This window comes from Camellia sinensis, chromosome 6, assembly GCF_055761805.1.
Source record: "Camellia sinensis isolate YWXY chromosome 6, ASM5576180v1, whole genome shotgun sequence".
In the NCBI taxonomy this organism is placed as follows: domain Eukaryota; kingdom Viridiplantae; phylum Streptophyta; class Magnoliopsida; order Ericales; family Theaceae; genus Camellia; species Camellia sinensis.
In genome coordinates, this window is record NC_138966.1 from 96,946,205 (window position 1) to 96,964,874 (window position 18,670).

An 18,670-nucleotide genomic window follows, 5' to 3' on the forward strand; every position below is an offset into this window, starting at 1 on the left:
GTGGTACTAACCACTTCCCACGTACCCAAAGTATTCAAACCCAGTACGCTCTGATACCAAGTTGTAACACCCAAAAAATAATGCAATAAATATAATCCAAACATAATTAACAATTACATCAATCAGAGTATAAAGTCTTTTCATTACATGAATATAATAATAATACAAAAGAATTTAACATAAATAAATGCCCTTTGGGCTTACACATTTCCAAGTCTTATCTTGGTTACAACAAGAGAAGACTAGCTTATACAAATTTAGCCCTAGGCTATACAAAAATAAAACAAAACAAGAAGCTCTTGTTTCCCAAGGATTCCTCCAATGCCATTGCGTTGGTGGAGGCATGCCATCATTACCTGAAAAAGTTATTTCCAAATAAGGTAAGCCACAGCCCAGTAGGAATCATTTAACATAGTATATGAAATTTAGCAAAGGTATCAGTACAAGGAGTGTATACAATGTCTATGATAAAACATTCACGGTGTATATTCTCGTAAGACATCAAATCTCAAATTATAATCCGGTTTTTCTCCAATTCATTTATTTGTCTCAATTCATGAGTCAATTTCATTATTTTTCATCAACCAAGCTGAGACTACAACTCAATGGTTTTCCAATCATACAAATCATACATAAACACTTCAAACTGTCATTTCATAGATATTTTGTCTGCAGGAAACAGTCAAATGGGACCCATGTAAATATAGGCTATACAAGTACTACAATTGCCATTTTATGGAAATTTCGTCTGCGGGATCAACGCCCATGTATAATTTCGGGACTTTTACCCAGGACACTCTAGCCAACTTAATTATAATGGAGTCCATCCCCTTTCTCCTCCCAAACAATCATTCATACATATGCAATGTATTTAAACACATAATCACACGTGGATCACATCCCATTTTCCACTCCCAAATAATCATATATATACGATGTATATAAATATTGTCATATTCAATGACAACCAACCATGGACTAATTTCAGTTCACCTAATCCACATGCAATTTCTACAACAAGAAAAACTATCCTTCACCGACAACCAATACAAATATTTCTAAACAGATATACAATTCCATGACAGATAATTTATTTAAAATTTCTAAACAATGAGACAATACATAACCAATCTCATCATTCATACCAATACCCTTACAATCTCGCATTTTCAATGTCAACTTCAATTATTTATACAAAATAATAGTTTGATCCAATTAGGACAAACTCCCCCATTTTTTCTAAATATTAACCAAGTGCCAAAATCCTCAAATTAGACACAACATAACATCACTTTCAAACTCCACAATCATTTATTTCACCTTTACCCAAAACCCCTCTTTCCATTTTATACCTAAACCCTAGGTTTTGCCTAAAATACCCCCAAATCACACCATTGTTATACAAATGACAAATAACTAAGCTAAAGGTCATATGAAAGTGTAGAAAGATCCTTACCTCAAGGAGAAAAGACGAGTCCAACAAGAGTGAAACTCCAAAAATACCAAAACCTGCTTCTATTCGGATCAAAATGAAGATCTTGAAGCACTCTACTTGTTTCTCAAAGGCTCTACGGTGAAGAGATCAATGGATCTAGCTAAAATCGAAGAGAGAATGTGAGTTTTAGAGAGAGAAACTTAAGATTTAGTGTTTCAAAAAGTTTTAGAGTGATAGAGAAATGAAAAAGTGAACAAGAACATTATCTTCACGGGCTGTTATACACGCAGTCGGCTCTAGCGTGGAAAGTGACGGTTGAGCATCAGACACAAAGTTTCGCTCGAGTGTGAGTGTAAGATATGCACTTCTAGAAGTTTTGAAAAAGAAGGACCCCGCTCGAGAGTGAGACTGGACGCTTGGACGCTCAAGCGTCCAATGCACTCTTCTAACATTTGCAGATCTGCAAAAATACTGAGAGTTGGCAAATCCTACTCGAGCGCGAGAACGGTCGCTCGAGCGGAGGAGCAAAATTTGTGAAGCCCACTCGAGTGCAAGAATGCCCGCTCAAGTGGAGGAGCCAAAATTTAGGCATCACAGGTTTAGGAAAAACAAGTAACCAACTTGTTACAAACGCACAACTACAACCCAATAACCAAAAGAAGGGGAAGACTAGGGAAACAAGATATGAATAACTATTCAAAACCATACCAACCCTAGTCTGGAGTACAACAAGTGGTGGGTCAAAACCAGAATCGCTAAGACCATGCATATTTTTCTAACTTTGTTTTGTAGCTTGTTCACGGGACGTCAAACATGTAAGTTTTTACGTTTTAGCATTCCGTTTGTGTGTGTTTTTCTTACTATGTTTAGCATTCTACCATGAGGCTATTTGCTTATGTGATATAACTCTATGAATGCCAGTGGATGGAGGTTGTGTCGCTTAATTTGGAATGATGTTGGTTTTCATGATTGTAGACTGAATTTCTTTGAGTTGTACATCTTCAAAACTCTTTTTCAAAATACATGACATCAAATTGTTCCAAAATGAATGACATAGTCTATACTTGTATGTTTCACATAGTAATTTTTAGGACTTATTAAATAATCGAAATATAAATATATAAAGTAAATAAAACTCATATCATGGTTTAGTAGAGGCCGATCTTTGATCGGGTGAACGGGGGTGCTCATTATTGACCTTTCCCTCTCATACCTAAGGTTTCGAGCCAAGCATCTTTGGTTACAACGAACAGTGGCCTTAACACGAGTCATGTGTTTTCTAATTTTCTCAAAATATTAGGTGGGGACTCTGAGATCTGATGACGCAGTCCATTTCTAGCATGGGTTTTGCAATAAAATAGATTTTCTAAAAGTTGCCAATTCTGGACTCTCATCTATGTTTCACATTCCACTAGTGAGACTAGATCAAAGAAAATGAGGGTCCGAACTGTTTAACACACACGGGTACCACATGTTACAGTTTTTGGCGACTCTGCTAGGGAATTTATGAAGCCTTGACTCAAACTCCATGATATGACTTTTATTTTCAATTATATGTTTATTACATTGCATGCATTGGCATACTTAAAGTCTCTGTGTTGCCCAGATACTAGTGGGAGCACATGCACACTTTTCGTGACACTACAACTATCTCTATGTTACTTTGGAGGCCTTGTGCTATAACCTTTTGAGATCTAAATGTTCTAAGACTTCGAAAAGTGGCTATATTGACTCTTCTGATTTCCTGGGATCTTCATTGGTTATGACCTAAAGGACTCTTTGGTAACGTCACCTTAACTTCAACCCCTAGAGTACATTCAACCTTGTACATTTAGTGAACTATAGTACCTTTCAAAATTAGGATAAGATGCTCTCCAATTTCTAGGATGTATGATGCCACTTGTCTGAATAGTGAAGCCCTAAATCATTTCAAAATTAGGATAGGGTAGCCCTAACCCCCATACGAGTGTTTGTTCTCTTTCCTGCTATGTGTTATGTGTAATGAATGGGATCCATACAGGGCTTCTCAGTATCGGTGGCTCAGGCATTTCAGTTTGTGGGTTTGAGTTTAGTTCTTTTTTTGTAGTATGATTAGTTAGGCTGGCATACTGCCGAAATTTGATTGAAGGTTCCATTTTTGCAAAGTAGTCGAGCACTATAGCTTCCGAAAGGTCTGATATCCTCCAAGTTCTGTGGACTCACATTGGTAGACTTTGCAAAAGTACAGATTTGGTTCAGGATAAGCCAGTGTTAGTTTCTTTGTCACCGATTATATGAAGAAGAGCAAAAGCTTCATCAATTCTTTAGAGTACCCCTTCTTCACTAGCTAGATCATCTCCACTCACTTTACCAGAATTAATGATGGCTCAGATTCCAGATCACATAACAGAAATGCTTTTGGCCATTCAACGAAGCATGGATGCTCTTACCACTATGGTTGCCAATCATGGTAATGTTCTTGCTGAACTACAGCATCCATCTGGGGCGTCTCCTACTCAAATACCTCTGGTGGTGACTCATCCAAATCCATCTCCACTAGCTGAGGAGTTTCTAGAACCCACCTTACTAGAAGATTTGAGGGCTCTGGCACAATCTTCAAGAGGACCTTTCCCCCTTGCACGGCCAACATGGAAGCTTTTCCCCATTGGCACCCCTGAATTTGATTCAACTATGCTCAAATTGGCCAAATTTGAAAAAATGTTGAAAAGGTCACAGGGAATTCATTCGATCTCGGACATTGAAGATGGATATACTAAAACAGCTGTCAAATTGCCCGATCGGTTCAAAATGCCACAGATTGACAGATTTGCTGGAGCTGGTGACCCTATGGTCCATATTCACCTTTTCTCGGATGTCCTGAAAACCACGGGCCTGACTCGACCTCAAAAACTTTCCTTGTTCGGGAGGACTTTATCTGGTATAGTTGCCATCTAGTATGCTAAATTGGAAGACTCGGAGAAACAAAATTAGGAGGAGTTAACTGAGGCTTTCATTACCCAATATTCTTACAACACCCAGATTGAGGTATTTGCTTGGGATTTGGAGGCAACTCATCAAGAGCCCAATGAAAGTTTTGTTGCTTTCATCACTAGATGGAGGGCAAAAGAAGCAATGATGACCAATAGACCACTCGAAAAAGACCAAATTCGTATGATAGTCAGAAATCTGCGTGGAAGGATGTTACAAAAAATGATAGTCCTTCCGTTCTTCACTTTTAAAGACTTATATGAAATAGGGGTCTAGATAGAGGATGCCATCAAACAGGGAATCATTGTGGATGATAAGGAACCTATTCGGAAGCCTTTTGGTCACAGTTCCAATGCTACTGCTAGTAGTAGTACATTTGTAAGACCTTCTGAGGTCAATTCAGTCACTACCACAACTACCAAAATAGTCAACCCATTTGCCAATGCTGATCCACAAACAACCAACTCAACCCTAACTACAGCTAGAATCTTTAACCCTCTCTATATGTCCCCGACCAAAGCTATGAAAATCTTGACAGAAAGAGGGTATCTCAAGCCTCTAGACTCCCGACCTCTTCCTCATCCTCTCCCAGCCAAACACGACCCTACCAAATACTATGCATTTTATCAACAACCCAGACATGACACTGACCGTTGTTTTCGTCTTCACCATTAGATCCAAGACCTCATTGACATTAAGATCATAGCTCCTCTACAACCACTAAAACCCAACGTCACTACCAACCCGTTGCCACCCCATGACAAAAATCAACCACCTCTTTGCTTCAACCATATCCATACACTTCCACCTACCTTTAACCCTAGTATATACATCACACCTATCCATCTACCCAAACCTAAGGTATGCATTCCAGAGAGCATTGATTTATGTATGATGGATGCACTTCTAACCCAGCCAAAGCTAAAACAAACCGTTGTGGTGGTGGTATTACAAACTAAGGAAGAAAAGACCGTATCAAGAGAAGGACCCAAAGAAAACATAACCAAAGTAGTCGTGATTGAGACTGGAAAACTGTCGGAAGAAGGATATGATCTCAGCAAATACACAGTACCTGTTGGCCAGTTGAAACCGGAAGTTATCCTGCCTGATTCATGTACCAACAATGTCGTTAGAGAAGATATGCTTGAACAGGGATTAGATGACTTGGCTAATCTAGAATAAGACTTGGACAATCTCAAAATTCTTTAAGGCTGACAACATTGCTTGTCAGTGTTCTCGGGAAGCCATGAAAAGTCCCTAGTTACTTGGATCTTTTTTAGCTGTTTTAAAACCAGGTCTTCTTCTGCTTCTTTCTCTTTCTTTTTCTTTTTATCAATGTCTGTATCTTTTTCTGAGGACTCATCTTGGTCTAGTTGTGGAGGTTTAAAGTAACGCCCATTCCTCGTTAGGTGATCAATTTCCTCGAAATGCCAAGTCTCATCAGGGAAAGTACTACCCCATTCATCATTGGTGTAAGCGAGCTGCAGATCGCTATCATCCCACCATTCACCTTTGTTAACCGAAAGGCAATTGTCAGGCTCTACATGAATCATTCCCACGATATACACTAGCGGACTTTCTGATTCTTCTTCTCTCTTGGAACCCCTTTTGTTGCCACTGTTTTCAAACTTTTCGGTGTTAGTTTTTGGTCCATTCTCTTTTCCCTTAGTTTCCCCATCAGGACCTTCATCATCGCTTGCCCAACCGTGAGTAACATTGGAACTTCTTAGATCCCACTAGCCGATCTTCACATTCCCCAAATCTAACTCCTCAAAGAATTTGAGATTGTCCAAGTCTTCTTCTAGATTAGCCAAGTCATCTAATCCCTATTCAAGCGTATCTTCTCTAACGACATTGATGGTACATGAATCGGACAGGATAACTTCTGGTTTTAACTGGCCAACAAGTATTATGTATTCGTTGGGATCATATCCTTCATCCAGTAATTTTCTAGTCTCAATCACGAGTACTTCAGTTATGTATTCTTTGGGTCCTTCTCTTAATACGGTTTTTTCTTCCTCAGTTTGTAATACCACTACTACTATGGTTTGTTTTGGCTTTAGCTGGGTTAGAGGTGCATTCATCATACATAAATCAATGCTCTCTGGAATGCATACCTCTAGTTTGGGTAGATGGACAGGTGTGATGTATATACTAGAGTTAAAGGTGGGTAGAAGTGTATGGATATGGTTGAGGTGAGGAGGTGGTTGATTTCTGTCATGGGGTGGCAACGGGTTGGTAATGACGTTGGGTTTTAGTAGTTGTAGGGGAGCTATGATCTTATTGTTAATGAGGTCTTGGATCTCATGGTGAAGGCGAAAATAGCGGTCATTGTCATGTCCGGGTTATTGATGAACGGCACAGTATTTGGTAAGGTCGTGTTTGGCTGGGAGAGGATTGGGAAGAGGTCGGGGGTCCAGAGGCTTGAGATACCCTCTTTTTGTCAAGATTTTCATAGCTTTGGCCGGGGACATGTAGAGAGGGTTAAAGGTTCTGGCTGTGGTTCGGGTTGTGTTGGTTATTTGTGAACCGACATTAGCAATTGGGTTGGCTATTTTGGCGGTGGTGGTCATGATTGAATTGTCCTCAAAAGGTCTTACAACTGTACTACTACCAGTAGTAGCATTAGAATTGCGACCAAAAGGCTTCCAAACAGATTCCTTATCATCCACAATGATTCCCTATTTATGGAATCCTATATCTAGACCCCTATTTCATGTAAGTCTTTAAAAGTGAAGAACATGAGGACTATCATTTTTTGTAACATCTTTACTTGCAGATTTCTGACTATCATACGGATTTGGTCTTTTTCGAGTGGTCTGTTGGTCATCATTGTTGCTTTTGCCCTCCATCTGGTGATGAAAGCCACAAAACTTTCATTGGGCTCTTGGTGAGTTGCCTCCAAATCCAGAGCAGTTCCCTCAATCTAGGTGTTGCAAGAATATTGGGTAATGAAAGCCTCAGTTAACTCTTTCCAATTTTGTTTCACCGAGTTTTCTAATTTAGCATACCTGATGTCAGCTATACTAGATAAAGTCCCCACAAACAAGGAAAGTTTTTGAGATCGAGTCAGGCTCATGGATTTCAGGACATCCGAGAAGAGGCAAATATGAACCATAGGGTCACCAGCTCTATCAAATCTGTCAATCTGTGGCATTTTGAATCGGTCGGGAAATTTGACAGTTGTTTCAGTGTATCCATCTTCAATGTCTGGGATAGAATGAATTCTCTATGACCTTTTGAACATTTTTTCAAATTTGGCCAATTTGTGCATAGTTGAATCGATTCAGGGTTGTCAATCGGGAAAGGCTTCCCTATTGGTTGTGCAAGGGGGAAAGGTCCTCCTGTAGATTGTGAGGGAGCCCTCAAATCTTCATTGGATAAGTCATCGGAGGTATTTGAATAGGAGACGCCCTAGATGGACATTGCAATTTAGCAAGAGCATTACCATGGATGGCAACTGTAGTCGTAAGAGCATTCATGTATGATGGATGCAACTTTAACCCAGCTAAAGCCAAAACTAACCATAGTGGTGGCGGTATTGCAATTTGAGAAAGAAAAGACCGTATCAAGAGAAGGACCAAAAGAAGATATAACCGAAGTACCCATGATTGAGATTGGAAAATTGCCGGAAGAAGGATATGATCCTAGCAAATACATAGTACCTGTTGGCCAGTTGAAACCAGAAGTTATCCTGCCTGATTCATGTACCATCAACGTCATTAGAGAAGATATGCTTGAACTGGGATTAGATGACTTGGCTTATTTAGAAGAAGACTTGGACACTCTCAAATTCTTTGAGGAATTGGATTTGGGAAATGTGTAGATCGGCTGGTGGGATCCAAGAAGTTCCGATGCTACTCACGGTTGGGCAAGAGATGATGAAGGTCCTAATGGGGAAACTAAGGGAAAAGAGGATAAACAAAAACTGACACCGGCAAGTTTGAAAACAGTGGCAAAGAAAGGGCTTCCAAGAGAGAAGAAGAAATAGAAAGTCCGCCAGAGTATAACGCAGGAATGATTCATGTAGAGCCTGACAATTGCCTTTCGGTTAACGAAGGCGAATGGTGGGATGATAACGATTTGTAGCTCGCCCACACCGATGATGAATGGGGTAGTACTTTCCTTGATGAGACTTGGTATTTCGAGGAAATTGATCACCTAACTAGAGTGGGCGTTACTTTAAATCTCCACAACTAGACCAAGGTGAGTCCTCGGGCAAAGATACAGACATTGATAAAGAGAAAGAGAAAGAGAAAGAAGAAGACCTGGTTTTAAAACAGCTAAAAAAGATCCAAGCAAACATCTCCATCTGGGGACTTCTCATGGTTTCCTGAGAACACTGACAAGCAATGTTGTCAGCCTTAAACAAGGCCAAGCTATCCATTGAGACAACGCCAGATCAGTTAGTATCTTTCATCATACCTAGAGACACAACTCCTATGTTATTATTTATGGACAAAGAGTTACCACCTGAGGGGGTTGACCACAACAAGCCTTTGTATATGGCCTTAGAGTGTATAAATAAGTGGATTCCAGTAGTTTTGGTTGATTCTAGTTTAGCCATTAATGTGTGCCCAGCAAGGACTACTTATGCGATCGGGTTAGAGCCGGCTGAGTTCACGCCAACAAGCCAAGTTATCCGGGCATATGACAACACCAGCAAAAATGTTATGGGGACTTTCAAGGTCTAGATATTAGTTGGTCCATCTGAGCATGAGGCAGAATTCCATGTCATGGATGTCCTAGCAACTTTCAACCTATTGTAGGGCAAGCCTTGGTTACATAAGATGAGAGCACTCTTCAACCGTACACCAGTTGGTGAAGTACCCGCATAATGGAGGGATTGCCACAGTTTTTGGCAATTCTATGATCTACCCTCCTCTAGAAGTCACAACGCTAGTACTGGAAATACAACATAGGAGGGAAGATGTTTTTCTCTCAGATTTTACCTTGGCTGAAGCATAGCTAGCGTAGACAATCATGGCAGAATAGGAGGGTACACATCTGAGTGCTTAGTCAATCTACATGATGAACAAGTGAGGATACATCCCAGGATCTGGATTGGGAAGGAGTGGCTAACAAGGCACCACAGAGATAACTAAGGTAATCCACAACCCACATGCATTTGGATTGGGATATAAACCAACCGTAGAAGACTGAAAGAAGAAAGGGAAAGCAATGAAAGATAGAATCAATGCAAAGAAGACGAGAAAAAAGTATGAGCTAGTTTATAGGCCAATCCATGGGACCTTGAACGAACGTTTTGTCCACCAAGGAGAAGACTTCCCTTTCTGCGGCTTTCCTGAGCCTTAGATTGATCAAGTGGAGAGGAAGAGATACCCTAGGTTTGAGATCTTCGATCATCAGCTCTCCGACAGTGACAATGAGTGGGTAGATCCTAGCATCGGCATCGGACAAGACAGAGAAGTCAGCTCGAAAAGCAGCACAAAGGAAGTCCTGGGTCTAACACTGGTTGATTTACTGGAAAAATCGCATACTAGCGCTGAACCGTTGAATTTGGAGGATATAACCATTGCCGTGATCGGGGAAAAGGCACTTGCTGACTGCTCAAGCTTCATCATGGACGTAATGAATGGCTCACAAATAAATTGGCATTTTGAAAAGAGTTGTATTGAGAGTTCTGAATCAACTGTTGAGTCGAAGTCCGGTGGGCCTGTGGGGGTTGGAGTCAGATTCAAGTTTGTCTAAGATGCTTGAGTCTTCTTTTTCTTTTTCTTTCTTTGTGAGCCCGAAGCTTTGAATGAAGATGTTGTGATTTTCTCTTTCTTTTCTATATCCATAGTTCATAACATTGACCAAAATTTTCAAAATCTTGATAAAAACGAAGATGAAGAAATTCCTCGGGCATTGAAAAATTTAATCAACTAGGAGGAAGAAAGGCGTACTAAGCCATTAGTGGATAAAATTGTTTCTGTAAATGTGGGTACTGAGAAAGATCCTCACTTGATCCAGATTGGTTCTACGTTGTCTTCGGAGGAACGTAAACAAGTAGTTCAGTTATTAAAAGAATTCAAAGATGTTTTTGCGTGGTCCTAAGAAGACATGCCAGGAATTGACCCTGAGATTGTACAGCATAAAATCCCTCGCAACCTTGAGGCCCGACTTGTTAAACAGAAGCTTTGCATAATTCATTTGGATTGGGCCTTGCAAATTAAAGAAAAGGTTACCAAGTAAATCAATGCTGGGTTTTTGCTCGTATCAGAATATCCTACTTGGTTAGCCAATATTGTGCCAGTTTTGAAGAAAGATGCCAAAATCTAAGTTTATGTTGACTTCTGGGATTTGAACAACGCTAGTCCAAAGGATGATTTCCCATTCCCACATATTGACGAATTGGTAGACTTCACTGCATGCCTTACTGTCATTCATAGATGGTTTTTCGGGATATAACCAGATCCTTATGGCTCCAGAGGACAAAGAAAAAACTACACTTACCATACCATAGGGGGCTTACTGCTACAGGGTTATGCCATTCGGTTTGAAGAATGATGGGGCCACTTATCAGAGAGCCGATACCACTTTTTTGCATGATATGATCCACAAGAAAGTTAAGGTGTTTGTGGATGATACGATTTTCAAGTTTAAAGACCGAGAAGGCCATTACATCGTATTGAAGAAATTCTTTAAGAGAATCGGGAAAGACAGGCTGAGGCTGAATCCACAAAAATGCACATTTGGGGTTACTGCAGACAAGATGTTGGGATTTCTGATCACACAGCGAGGAATTGAAGTTGATCTATCTAAAATTAAGGCTATCTTAGAAATGCTACCACCGACGACTGAAAAGGAGGTGCGAGGCTTTCTGGGAAAAGTGCAATTCATAAGAAGGTTTATTTCAAAGTTAACATTGATTTGTGAACCACTATTTAGTCTGTTGAAAAAATGGAAAAAGTTCTAATGGGATGATCGATGTTAGTTCGCCTTCGAGCAAGTTAAGCAGTATTTGCAAAATCCACCTGTGTTATCGCCACCTAAGCCAGGAAAACCGCTGATTATGTATTTATTAGTGACTGAATCAACCATGGAATGCATGCTTACACAAGAGTCAGATGAGAAAGTGGAGAAAGCTATCTACTACTTAAGTAAGAAAATGCTTGACTACGAGACCCGCTATACTCCCTTAGAAAAGGCTTGCTTGGCTTTGGTTTGGGCCACCAGGAAGTTGAGACACTACTTGTTAGCTCACTCGATAATTTTGGTTTCAAGATTAGACTCCATCAAATATCTCTTTAAGAAACTAGCTCTTACCACTAGACTAGCTCGTTGGTTATTCTTGCTTTCTGAATTTGACCTCAAGTATGTCACTCGCAAATCCGTTAAAGGAAGGGCAGTGGCAGAATTTTTGGCTAATCACCTGATTGAAGAAGAAGAAACTACGGATTATTCGTTCCTAGATAAGGAGGTCATGCAGATAGAAGAAGACACTTGGAAATTGTACTTTGACAGAGCGTCCAATCAATTTGGCTATGGGATAGGTGTGTTGCTTATAACACCAGATGATTCTCATATCCCTTTAGCCTTCAAACTACGATTCAGAGTATCCAACAACCAAGCAGAGTATGAGGCTTGCATTGTCGGGTTGGAAGTAGCTCTAGAATTAAGGGTAATAAGGTTAGATGTGATTGGAGATTCGAACCTGGTTGTCTCTCAAGCCAATGGAGATTGGAAGGTTAAAGAGGAAACAATGAAAGTCTATCATCAAACCTTGGACATTTTGATCCTGAGGTTTGAAAGACTGACAATTACACATCTGGTGAGAGAGAACAACTGATTTGTTGATGTATTGGCAATCCTCGCTTCCATGATAAATATACTAGTTAGGGTTAAGATGCACCCAATCCTGGTAGAACAAAGATATACGGCTGTATATGAAATGGTAGTTGCAATAGAAGAAGTTCAAGAAGAAAACCCCTGGTACTTTGATAATTGGAACTTTTTAGAAAGCAATATATACCTACAAGGGGCAAATGCTAAGGACAAAAGGGGAATATGACGTCTGGCTACTCAGTTCATCATTGCGGAGATAAGCTATATAGAAGAGGGAATCTGGGACTGCATAAGTTGTGCATAGAGGAAGAAGAGGCAAGGATAATGCCAGCCTGGAAGATCCTTAGGCGAGAATACTACTGGTTAACCATGGAGAGTGATTGTATCAACTTTGTTAGGCGATGCCACAAATGTCAAATCCATGCCAATTGCATGAACATCCCACCATCAAAACTCTACAACATGACTTGGCCTTGGCCTTTCTCAGTCTAGGGCATAGATGTCATCGGGGTAGTCACACCGAAGGGTTCAAATGGGCATCAGTTCATCTTGGTTGCCATTAACTATTTTACTAAGTGGGTTGAAGCACAGTCGTATTCAGTGTTAAAAGCATCACACGTGGCCAAATTCATCGAGAACAACATCATCGGCAGATACGGGGTACCAAACAAATTAATTTTAAATAATGGCTCATATTTCAAAAGAGAAGTGGTAGTTCTACTTTAGAAGTATAACATGGATTTTCACAAGCCATCAACTTACAGGCCACAAACCAATGGAGCCGTTAAAGTTGCAAATAAGAACATCAAGACCATTTTGTGTAAGATGATAGAAACTTATAGAGATTGGCCAGATAAGTTGCCTTTTGCACTTTAGGAATATAGGACATCAATCCGAGCATCTACAGGGGCAACTCCTTATACTTTGGTATATGGAATGGAGGTTGTTTTGCCAATTAAATTAGAAGTACCTTAATTGAGGATTGTGGCTGAATGTCAGATAGCAGAAGCTGATTGGCAACAGAATTGATTTGAGGAGCTGATGTTGTTTTATGAGCGAAGATTGAAGGCGTTATACCATGTTCAAGGGTATCAACGTAGGATTGCTAGAGCATTAAAAAAAAAAGGTTAGATCTAGGAATTTAAGGGAATCAGACTTAGTGCTAAAAGACAACCGAGCTCCTATTCACGACTCTAGGGGCAAGTTCAAACCTAATTAGGCGAGGCCCTACATTATTAAATCAATTTGGTCAGGAGGAGCAGTCACTCTCATGGATTTGGATGGTTTAGAATTCTCACAACCAATCAACATGGACAAGCTGAAGAAGTATTATTCTTGAGAGGTTCGCTAGGCCAAAAACCCGGAAGGGCAACCTAGGCAAAAATTAGAGCATGAAAAAAAAATAAAAAATAAAAAATAAAATAAAAAAATGAAAAGCTCGCAACCGAATAGGCGGTTTTGGCAAAACTTAGAGCACAAAAGGAGAGTGTCAATAACCGAGTACACCTTAGGTAGAACTACGTATGACTTGATTCCTATCTTTGAGATACGTAGGCAGCTTTATCCCAAAGTTTGGCGTCAACCAGTTTCAACTTGCTTGTCTCGTCCATGTTTGATTGGTGTATCTTTATTCGAATCGGCTATCCATATTTGATTGGCTCGTCCCTATTTGATTCAGTTGCCCTATTTTTCCTTCATGACGGGTTTAGTTGCAAGATGAATTTAGTTGTACTTCTCAAGGGTTGTTGATCGGGTAGTGGTCATTTGCGAAAATAGATTTTGAGGACTTTTAATGAAGTTGATTAATTTTCTCGAAAACTATTCTATTTTTACAAAACTTAGACCATTCTTTGAACCAAAAAGAGAAAATTTTCAGTGCTCATAATTTCGCTCATATGATTTCAAGATAGAAAATGGAACAAGTGTGCTGATTTACCTCTCATGTTGATCAAAATCGCTTTAGCAAAAAGTAAAAACGAAAAGGGCAAAGTGATGAACTAGGGGCACAGTTGAGTTAGGTTTTCTGTCCTTTACCTGCACTATCGAGTTCTCGTCACCTTAATCAAGCAATCGCCAAAAAATGCATAGTAGTTGTCGCCGGAGATGCTTTTTTGTTGGGCAATCGACCGGGTGGTCGACTGGTGTTGCTCTGTTTTGAGTTCATTTTGCTCCGACAAGCGCAAAAGGGGTGTGTTTGGGATGGTTTCTACTTTATTTTCAGAATTCATTAAAATGCAGTCATTTTCAAAGTTCAAAATTCAAAACAAAATGATTTTTATGCTCAGTATTCTGCCATTCATGCCATCTGAATTTGCAGAACAAACTCGTTTTATCAATGTCAGGGATCAACCCTGATCAAAGTTGTACAAAAAGGAGTTGAAGCTATAGGCGCCCACTCCAAAACAAAAATAAAGTACAAAAAAAAAAATAAAATAAAAAATAAGAGAGAGTGGCATTTTCTCAGTTTTCTAGCAGCAGCCTGGCAGTGAAGATTACAATAAGCTTCATTTGCACACAGCTTCATTGCTCGACTTTACCATCAGCTGCCATGCTTCATCTTTACTCTCAGGGAGTCCTTGAAGACTCTACCCCGGCATTGGCGGAGCTTCTAAAAGAAATTACTCATCGTCGGCCATCAAATTAGTTGTGCGAAGGAACTCCAAATCGAGCCGTGGAGGTGGCCTGTTGTTTAAGTTCTTTGTTCTGCTTTTTTAGTGCACTAATTTCTACTTGAGAGTCCTTGTACATACGTTGAAGCAGGGAGAGTTGTGCATTTAATTGATGTACATCAAACGTCCTGTTCTGCAGTCGAAGGGACAAGTTGGAGACCGCAGTGATGGTCTCCACACATGACCTCAGCATATACGAGTTAGCTTCGATGTCAGATTGTGCCGCCATTATTTGCTCAACTGACATCACTAGAAAGCTGAAAACAGAGAAAGGAGGAGGAGCACATGATTGAGATTCATGTGAGTCAGAATCGGTCATCTTTATCATGGACTCGTTGAGGTCTGAAAAAAGAGTGAGAGAACCACAAGAAGAGGCCATGTTAGAAGAGAGTAGGCTTGAGACATCGTTGAATATCAGGGTAGCCTGTTGGTCAGGCGCTGCGATTGTTGAAATCATGCACCAAGCACGATGCTCGAAGAAGATGAAGGAAGAGAGAGAGAGAGAGAGAAAGACAAAATTAGGGGAGGAGAGAGAGATATGTATACGTGTATACGTATATGTGTGTATCTATGTGTGTATATATTATGTATGTATATGTTTGTGTACATGTAAATATGTATATATTTTGTCTGTGTATGTACATGTATGTATCCGTATATGTATATAGTTTGCCTGTGTGTATACATATATATATGTAAGACGTATTTTGCATATCATCGCATCCTATCTTTCCTTCTTTTGCGTGAAACACACTAGGATTTTCAAGTTTACTCAGTTAAAACCTTCCCCCTCTCCGTATGAAATACAGTTAGGTACACCTGTTGGTTATACCACCTTTCCTCCTTTCGCAAGAAATGCTTTAGGATTTCAAGTTTACTGGGTTAAAACCTCCACTCTCTTCGTATGAAATACGTTGAGATACACCTGTTGGTTACACCATTGTTCTTCTCCTTAGTTAAAACCTTACATCTCTCCGTATGAGATAGGTTAGGTACGCCTGTTGGCTACACCATTGTTATTCTACCCGATCAAAACCCTCCATCTCTCCGTATAAGATATTGTTAGGTACGCATGTTGGTTACACCATTGTTGTTTACTCGGTTAAAACCTTCCCTCTCCTTGTATGAAATACGTGAAGATATGCCTGTTGGTTACACCATTGTTATTTTCCTCAGTTGAAATCTTCCCTCTCTCCATATAAAATACGCTGAGATACGCCTGTTGGTTACACCATTGTTGTTCTCCTTGATTAAAACCTTCCCTTTCTTCGTATAAAATACGTTTAGATACACTTGTTGGTTACACGATTGTTATTTGGTTACAACACCCTCCCAGCCTTTCCCGTGAAACGCGTTAGAACATCACTTTCCTTGGTTACAACCTTCCCTCTCTCCGTATGAAATACAGAGAGATATGCCTGTTGATTGCACTGTTCCCTCCTTTCGCGTGAAACGTGTTTGGAATTTTTATTTGATTACTCCTTTCCATGTGATGCATGGTTAGATTTGTTTTCATTCATATGATGTTGACTTGATTATTGCTCATTGCATCCTATTACATAATCATGAATTTTCTAAACAAACGACTACATGAAGCATGTAAGTCCAACTTGCAATTGCATTTTGAGCATATCATTTGCATTTTGCCCCTTAACTATGCTGATTTGATTCCTTGCAATGGGATACGTAGGCAATCCTCGGGTTCAACCAACTTGTGTTTGCATCTTATTTGTTTGCCCAAGTCTTTACGGCCTTGTCAAAAAGGTTGTCTTGGGGTTTTGACATTCACTCACATTAAGCAATGATTTTGAGTTCTGTCAAAGAGGGGCAATTGTAGACCCCCTATTTTGACCGACTCTAAGACTTGGGCACTTTCTTCTGAACACCCAATGATTGAAATTATAATGTGCTATTTATGAATTTCTCACCAAAAAAATCAAATTTAAGCTTTAATCTCAACTTTACACCCGTTTTAGCCAAATTAATTTAGACCTATTCAAAACATGAATGGGTTTTGACTATTCACAATTGATCTTTCAAACAAATGAATGGGTTTTGACTATTAACAATTGGCCTTTCAAACAAATAAATGGGTTTTGGCTTTGCAAAAATTGAAGAGGTTTTGGCTTTTCAAAATTGGTTTTTCAATAAAAATTAGCCTTTCAAAGCATGAAGGGGACTTGGTTTTTGGCCTATATATAGAAGGCCATTATAAATATGAGGGGTAGTGAAATTTTTTTGATGAGAAAGAGATCTAAACTTTGATCAAAGAAAGAGTTTACCACCATTTTCCTACATTTCACTAATATCCGCTGATATATACCACCTAAAACTTCACCAAAGCTAAAACTTGAACTTTCTTTCTAAGATTTCAACAACATACTCCACAACCTTGAGAGTGATCAGAAGAAAGTTTGTAAATAAAAAAAAAAATCATCATTTCCCCGAAAGGTAAATTTTCACAAACTTTCATTTAATTTAAAATGTGATACAATTTGTTTAAATACTTCATTTATATCTTTTTATAACTATTTTATTGTTTTAACGAGAAGGCTGTACCACCCACATATTTGCTGTAATTTATTATTGTATATAAACTATTTAATTATTGCTTTAAATAACATGTTGTAATTTACTAGTTATATATAAATTGTTGTAATTTTACCACTTTAAATGGTCGGTCGAACCACCTGATTTGTTAAAGATGTGACCCCATCGGATGAATAGTGACTGGCGGTGAATAGTAACATCCGGCAGTGAATAGTAAACTCCGGAGGTGGATAGTAATCCCGACGATGTATAGTGCCTCTGACGATGAATAATAACTACGAACGAAAAATTCCCGATAAGATGAATAATAACCAAGAAAGGTGAATAGTAATTGTCGTGGTGAATAGTACTGTTGGCGGTAAATAGTGTCCCGAGATGAATAGTGCTCCCGCAAAATAAGTTTCTCCAGACAGAACAGAGCAATCTTCCTGCGTCAAGCAGAATAGTTTTCGGTGGCCTTCGATGCACATGAAGCTTTGGTTTTCTTTTTTAGTTTGAGAGAGTTGTGAGGTTTTTATTTTGTTGTAATATTTTCCTTCCTCTCATCCCTTATTTGGATATGTAATTATTCAAAGTGTTGTAATAATTCCATCATTCCCGCTTCTTGCCATCCCATTCTTTTACGTGCTTTTTATATTTGTTAACATGTATGATATAATATTTTAGCATGTCATCATACTCATGCTTTGCCTCCATATCTTATGCCATGAGATCCGGCTAGATTTATGTCTATAGATTTAATTGTCTATTATTTAATTTTGTGCGTAGTTCCATGCCTTGAGATGATTCATATGTCATATTTTAGAAGCCGGATCTTTTGCATGTCATGAGTGAATTGCACTAGAGTCTTGTATATAAGATCATGCATATTTTCCTAACTTGGTTTTGTAGCTTGTTCGTGGGACGTCAAACATGTAAGTTTTTATGCTTTAGCATCCCGCACTACAAGAAATTGCATTTTTCGCCACGCAACAAAATATGTTGCTAAAAGGAAAAATTCGTTGGCAAAGAGTTTTGCCGACACACAAAGCTACGTTGGCAACCCGTAGGCAAAAGTGAGTTGGCAAAAGTTTTTGCCGACGAAATTATGATTGCGTTGGTAAAAGTAATGCCTTTAGCGACGAACATAGTCGTCGCTAAAAGCCTCCATCCATCGTCGGCAATTTACCTTGCGTTGGTAAAAGTCATTCAAATAGGATGATTGTGTGGCACTTTTCGCAACACAAATTTGCATGGGCAAAAAATATACTTTTAGCAA